The following is a 7,058-nucleotide window of genomic DNA, read 5'->3' as shown; positions in this document are numbered from 1 at the left end:
TAGGGGACCCCACCAGCAGTCTTTCATTAGCATACAAAAGAAACTCTCATCACCCCAAAGATTCTAAGGGTTTAGGAGCTGTATGCCAGGAGCCAGGGACAAAGGCCAGAGGTTTATTTATTTATTTTTTATTACATCACAGTGGACAAGCAGGAAATTGGAACATGATGAGAGTTTTAGAAATAATCTGTAGGAGCGCAAAGATTAGTAATAAACCCAATTTAGTCAACATTTTTTAGTTGAGAAAACAGAAGCCCATGGTTGGGAAGTGACTTGACCAAGGACACATAGCTGACAAGTGGAGGAGCTGAGACCACTGTAACATTTTCCAATTTCTGGTCTTGCACTCTCTGCACATTATTGAAGCCTTTAGTTCAGCTACGTGCAACTCAGCACATCCAAAGCCTTTGCACTGCGTGCTCTTTAATCCTTTAAGAATCTCTTAAAGAGGAACAGACTTGTCTGCAGGTACCAGTGACCTGGCATGAGCATTCCTTTTGCAGGAACAGTGTTATGCTCTCTACAAAGAGCAGGCATGAGTCACCTCCAGTCACAGCCAAGCCAGCATCTCTCACAATATTGTGGAAAAAGGCCCCATGTATCAAAACTGTCTTTTTAGAAAACAGCCAGATTTGTGCTCTGAGAAGAGCTCTGGCCCTTGTCCGAGCTCCCAGGGAGCCCTTTTTGGGCCCCAGCTTTTATTTTATTTTTTAACCAGTCATCTTTTATGTGGAGGTTAATTCCCATTAGGATATAAAAGGATTCAGCAAGGATCACGTTCCTCAAGGACAGGCGTGAGCAAAGGAGGTCGTGGTCAGGGTGGCAGAGCGTGCCGTCCGTGCAGGCCCCTCTTCAGTGGTACTTGCACAGCCGCTCATGCTGAGCTCCTTGTAGGAAAGGCAGTAGCTGAAGAGCATGTAAGCTGCCAGTACCGTGGAAACCCCTGAGACACCCTTTCTTCACATCGATGTACTTGTTGTAGTACCAGTAGAAACCTCTTTGAAATGCTCCAGCAATGCCACTAGGGGTGAAATCTCGCATCAGTATCCAGTATCCCCTAGTTTGACATCCAGGAGTTTCTTCTTCTTCACTGGTACAACTGATGCCATGTTGGAGGACCAGCTGTGGGGCCCAGCTTTTCTTTCAGTGTTAAGAAGCTTGAATGGCTAATTGCACCTCACCAGGAGGTCTGATGGCACTGAGGAGGCCTCCCCCAGCTAAGGCCCAAATTAGTGAATGGCAAAGGCTCACAGCTAGAACAAGAAGGAGAACGTGAAACAGGACAAAGAGCATGGCAGAGACTGATAGTTGTCTAGGAAAACATTCCCCTTCTTTAACAGTAATGAAATTTTAGCTGGGCGTATGGTTGCCCAGTTGGAGGCTGCATTACCAGTCTCCCTGGCAGCTAAGTGTGGCCATGTGACTAAGTTCAGGCCAGTGAGGGACGCATGGAAGTGCTAAATGCAACTTCTGAGTCATCTTCAATGTAAAGAAGCTCCTTGTCCCGGAGCAGCTCTCTTCCTTCTTCCCTTGAGCTGAATATGAACATGCCTGTGGCCTAGCACTAACTATGCAGACAAGGACAATGCCCTTGGTGATGGCAACAGGATGGAAGGAACCTGGGTTCATCAGTGACTGCATGTAGAAAAAGCATTCACCAACCTGGACCTCAGCATTGTTAATGACAGGAACAAACCTCCATCTCCTTTGAACTATTTTTGAGGTCTTTGGATATAGTAACATATCCTTTACTCTGACTTCACAAATGAAAACGTCTTAGCTATTTCATATTACCAAGAAGCTGTGATTTACATACCCAATTATAAATGACCAGGGATTTGACAATTCATTTGTATTCCTGTTGCTTGGGGCTCAGATCATGCTTTTCCACAGAATCAGTGTGATTCACGGTGACACATGTCATTCCCAGACTCAATTAACTCATAGCCTCAGGTCGAGGTCTAAGGAGCAAGGAAAGAGAGTCACGGTAGGGATTATGATCCTCCAATGACCAGACAACCCCGTGCCCATTCAGCCTATGCTTTTGGCTTGCCTTGCCTCCAGGTTGCTGCATACCAGGTCTCAGATTGCCACCTCCCCTACAATTCAACCAAATGCCTAGCTTGGTCTCATTTCGTATAGAAATAAACAAAGCAATCTTCCTAAACTGATATATGCTGACATGATTTTATCTAAGAAAATCTATGTCATTCATTTTGGTGGACTTAGAAAAGTGTGTGTTCTCTACAGTATATTTATTGCAATGCAGTTGTGGTCCACAAGCATGGTTGCATCTGTCTAGGGAATTAGATTATCCTACTGACCACATTTCCTTCCTGCAGACAAAGTTTAAAATAGAAAGGACAGTAACGCAGGGAAATAATTTCAAAAGGCAAGCAGACACTTGGCTGCCTAATCCAATTGCTAGGAGACTAGATTGCATTTATAGAGTATAGAAAGTAAGGGAGTTATCTGGAAACACAAGAGCTGGTATAAGTCTGCTTTGTACCATATCCATAAGAATTGGGTTGAAGAAACAGAATCCATTCTGAATACTGTAAACAGGGAGAGATTTTTAACACATGGAATCTTCCAAATTTTGCTTACCAAAATAGTTGTGAAGTGGGAGTGCTTCACATATTATCTCATTTAATCAGGAGACTATTTCTAGGAGGCAGGTACTATTATTCTCATTTTCACATGAAGATACCAAGTCTCAAAAAGTCTGGGAAATGCCAACATGAAATGGGATTTGAACCCGTGTCTCTTTCTACAAGTTGCTGCTCTTCTGTGCTCCTCACATTCCTCCACATCTTGAGACAAAAGGTAAAATCTAGACTATATCCCCATGATGTTTTTATGAACCACTTTAAGCATCAAATGACAGGATTGGAAGTGAGACTTCTCTGAATATCACTTATTTACTTTTGAACTACGTAAAGTGTTTGACATTTTTCAAAAAAAATAAAATCAGGGAAAATACAGTTAACCCTAAAATTGAAAATAAATTGACATTAATAAACTTAACTCTATCAAATTGGTTACATAATCACACAGAAAAGAATTATTCCAAGTGACTTTGGAACATGTTTCTCTTGTATATATTCTTGGTGGGATATATTCTAAGAAGAAAAGAATTGCAAATAATTTTAAACTTCCCTGAGTAGTTTTATTATTAGAAGTAATATTTGTATTATAATTTTGAGAGTATTTCATATATAATTAGGATAAAAAATAAGAATGTTAATATTGGCTGGGCGTGGTAGCTCACATCGAATCCCAGCATTTTGGGAGGATTCCAAAATTTGGGGTGGGTGGATCACTTGAGCCCAGGAATTTGAGACCAACCTGGGCAACATTGAAACCTTGTCTCTTAATAAAAAAAAAAAATTTTAATGAATGCTTATATTATTAAGATCCAAAGTTTTGATTAGGAGAGAAAGGAGATACAAATAAAATAAATGTAAACACTCTGTAATGTTAAATTTGTATAGGACGTATTAATATGAACTCATGGTAAAACATTTTTTTACTTCCTCTGTTCACTTAACCTATAAAAAGCAATATTCCAGTAGCAATGTTAACAGAACCTTTCCCTTATTCTTGATAGTTTTGCTGCCAGTTCTGGCGAAGTGTCATGTGGGTGGGAAGGGATTGGATGCCTGGCCAAGGTTTTCAAGGAAGTAATTTATTTGATTTTTTTGAGATGGGGTCTCACTCTGTCACCCAGGCTGGAGTGCAGTGGCGCCATCATGGCTCACTGCAGCCTCAACCTCCCTAGGCTCAGGTGATCTTCCCGCCTCAGTTTTTTTGTTTTGTTTTGTTGGTATTTTTTGCACAGATGGGGTTTCATCATGTTGCCCAGGCTTGTCTCACTCCTGGGCTCAAGTGATCCACCTGCCTTGGCCTTCCAAAGTGCTAGGATTACAGGCATGAGCCACTGTACCCAGCCAGGTAAAGAAGTAATTTAGTCCTTCGTTCTGCAGTTGGGGATTTTAAAGTTGTTTGCCAGTCCTCTTCCCTGGCCCTCGTCATCACTTAAAATATCTTTTGTGAAGGCTACATTGCTTACCAATGCTTTTATGTCCAGGTAGACTCTTCTGAGTGAATATGAAGGTGGGGTCGTGTCCTATGTCTGGGTCCATGAAAGGTGGGAAGCTGAAGTTGAAAGAGAGAATCCTGAGAGTGCAAAATCCCTGGGAATCAGCAAAAATTCCTGGGAGAACTTCTGACTTTCAAAGGCTGTGTAACTGGTAGAGTCAAAACTAAGATGACCCAAAGGGTAAAGGACAACCCAGCTAACATCTGGGTTGTAGGTGGAATACAGAGAAAACAGCACTGCAGTTTATTTATGATTTGATGAAACAGTAGAATTGGAAAATAGTAAGGTCCAGAGAGGATGGATGGAAGGATTTAGAAGGCCCAGGAAGGGTGGCAAGATCTGCTTGGCTGGATGCTGTTGGGGAGGGATTGTGGGTTCACCTTTCTCTTTAAGGGCCCTCTGTCACGCCCAAGGATACTGTCACTGTTCTCAATCTCCATGACACGGGCCCAGACTTCTAGTCCAGAGCACACGTTCTCTGTGCTCAGTTGTCTGAGGCAGCTGTAGGATCAGCTATTCTCGGGCGCATCTCAGCCTCGGGGCACTAGCTCCGTCCATCCTTTGTGCATTGTGAGGCTTCTGTTGCTGTTCCTCTACTATTTACAGAGGAATCAAAATATAACCAACACTAACGCCGGGCGCAGTGACTCACACCTGTAATCCCGGAACTTTGGGAGACCAAGGCAGGTGGATCACTGGAGGTTGAGAATTCGAGACCAGACTGGCCAACATGGCAAAACCCCATCTCTACCAAAAATACAAAAATTAGCTGGGTGTGGTGGCACATGCCTGTAATCCCAGCTACTCAGGAGGCTGAGGCAGGAGAATCGTTTGAACCTGGGAGGCAGAGGTTGCAGTGAGCCAAGATCACGCCACTGCACTCCAGCCTGTGTGACAGAGTGAGAATCTGTCTCAAAAGAAAAAAAATACAACCAACACTTAGAAAGCACAGACACATCAATCTGGCAAGGGAACCCTAGGGTCAACTTCCAGCAGAGTGTAACCTTACCCTATTTCCCTTCCAAAGTTTTCTAGGTCAATTATGTTGGCACAGAGAGCCACCTGGCATGGACACTCCCAGGAAAGATTAGAATATCATCAAGGGGAACAAAGCAGAGGTAGGAGTGGGAGCTGGGGTTTATATCTGAAGCCCACAGATCCTCTCTCTGGGTAAGGGCTCCAGGATAAAACCCTAATCCCAGTGATTCACTGGCCACAGATTGGATTATTAAGAGAGTTCAGGGTACCTGTAGGAGAAATGAGTTCCTCAACTGTTAGTCATGGGCCACAGTCCCATCTTAGGGTTTCTGGGTCAAGGCTTCCCCTTGTGTTAGGGCCGATAGGGAGAAAAATGCTCTGAGCCTGTGAAAGCCTCAAGTCAGGTGCTGGGGCTCAAGCTCTGTCATCAGGGGCAGGGTCCCCTGGGATGGAGTACGCATTCTCCTGCAGTTCTGGGAATCTGTGCCCTTCATGAGAAAAGAGGGTAGGGACTGAAAAAGTCAACTGAGTATGACAGACAGAAAACCCTTCTTGAAAATTTCAAAGAAAACATATTTTAATCTACTTTAAAGTGAATAACAAGACGGATCACAGAGCTCTGTTTATTCAAGATAGAACATCAGATGACCCATGAATAATGAATGTCTGGAGCTTGTCTGGAGGGGAGAGGACAGTGAGAACTGGATCCCAGCCACTCACTCTTGTCTCTCAATATCAGTGCAGAGTTAAAAAGAGAAACAGAGGCGTAACATTAAAGGGTAAGATTTTGTTTCATCAACGCAAGGCTGCCCAAGGGCTAACCTTGATCTCACCTTTCTTTTTTTTCTTTCTTTTTTTTTTTTTTGTTGAGATGGAGTCTCCCTCTGTCACCCAGGCTGAAGTACAATGGTGCGATCTTGGCTCACTGCAACCTCTGCCTCCTGGGTCCAAGTTATCCTCCTGCCTCAGACTTCCAGGTAGCTGGGACTATAGACACGAACAGGCAGACTGTTGTGACGCTGGCAGGTGGGAGAATGTGGTATGCTTCCTGCTCTGCCAAGCTCCCACCGAGCTCCTTTGGTTTTTGCTTGTTCCTCCTGTCTTCTGCAGCCCCCTGGACAAGCTCCTTGCCATAGGCAGTTTGTGGAAACAGCTTCCTCAGGATCCCCTCTGTGAGCTGTGCAGGGTAGTAGCTGTGGAAGCTGGCAGTCTGCTGTCTGGGGAGCCTGTGGAAGACACGGCTACCTCAGAGACCCAGGGCTTGCACTGCTCCTCTGTGGAACCATCTTAATCTCTGCCTTCAACCTCTTACCAGCCTCCCAGGGGACCCAAAGTAGCTCTTCTCTCTGAGCCTTCTTCTACCTCTGCTTTCTCACTGGATTCTACAGAGGTCCAAGCTCCAGGCCATCATCTGTTGCCCCTGTAATGCTGGTCACCATCTTCTCTGTGCCTTCCCAGAGGCTTCCTGATCTTCCCTGCCTCTTGTCTGAGGATCCTGTGGAGGCCACTTTCCCTTGCTGAATCCTTACTCTTTCCTGTCCTCTCATTGTATTCTGTTTTCTCAAAGCACCTCACCATCACGCCTCTTATCCCCATCACCGGCTTTCCTTCTGTGAAAATTTGGTTGGAAAAGCTCAGTTTCACAAAAGGTTTCTGAGAATTGTTTTGTTAGATATTGAAATCTTCCCTTTTGCTTATGATGTGATGGGAATTTCAGAGTTCTGGATGTTTGGCCTATGACAGTATTTGTCATCCCCAAATAACTTCTTGGTTGAGTCTCATTACCTAGGAAATCAGCTGATTAATTCCAAGAAATTGGTAGCAAAGGAAATTGGGTGGCACCCGGAGGAGAGTAGGTACAAACTCAACAGACAGTGTAACTGCATGCTGTATCCTCATCATGAGCAAATTGTAGCCTGGTGCTGGACTCATACCAAGGAGTGACTAAGGCTGCCAAAAAAAAAAAAAAAAAAATTAA

General features: G+C 44.1%; 1 pseudogene; it reads right to left on the bottom strand.

Annotated features, from left to right (window-relative positions):
• Positions 1-852: 852 nt before the first annotated feature.
• Positions 853-1,150, bottom strand: LOC100451746 (ATP synthase subunit f, mitochondrial-like; annotated as a pseudogene).
• Positions 1,151-7,058: the final 5,908 nt, after the last annotated feature.

This window comes from Pongo abelii, chromosome 13 (assembly GCF_028885655.2).
Source record: "Pongo abelii isolate AG06213 chromosome 13, NHGRI_mPonAbe1-v2.0_pri, whole genome shotgun sequence".
Taxonomy (NCBI): Eukaryota; Metazoa; Chordata; class Mammalia; order Primates; family Hominidae; genus Pongo; species Pongo abelii.
Note: the sequence above shows the minus strand (reverse complement) of the source record. Positions and strands in the feature narration are given on the sequence as shown.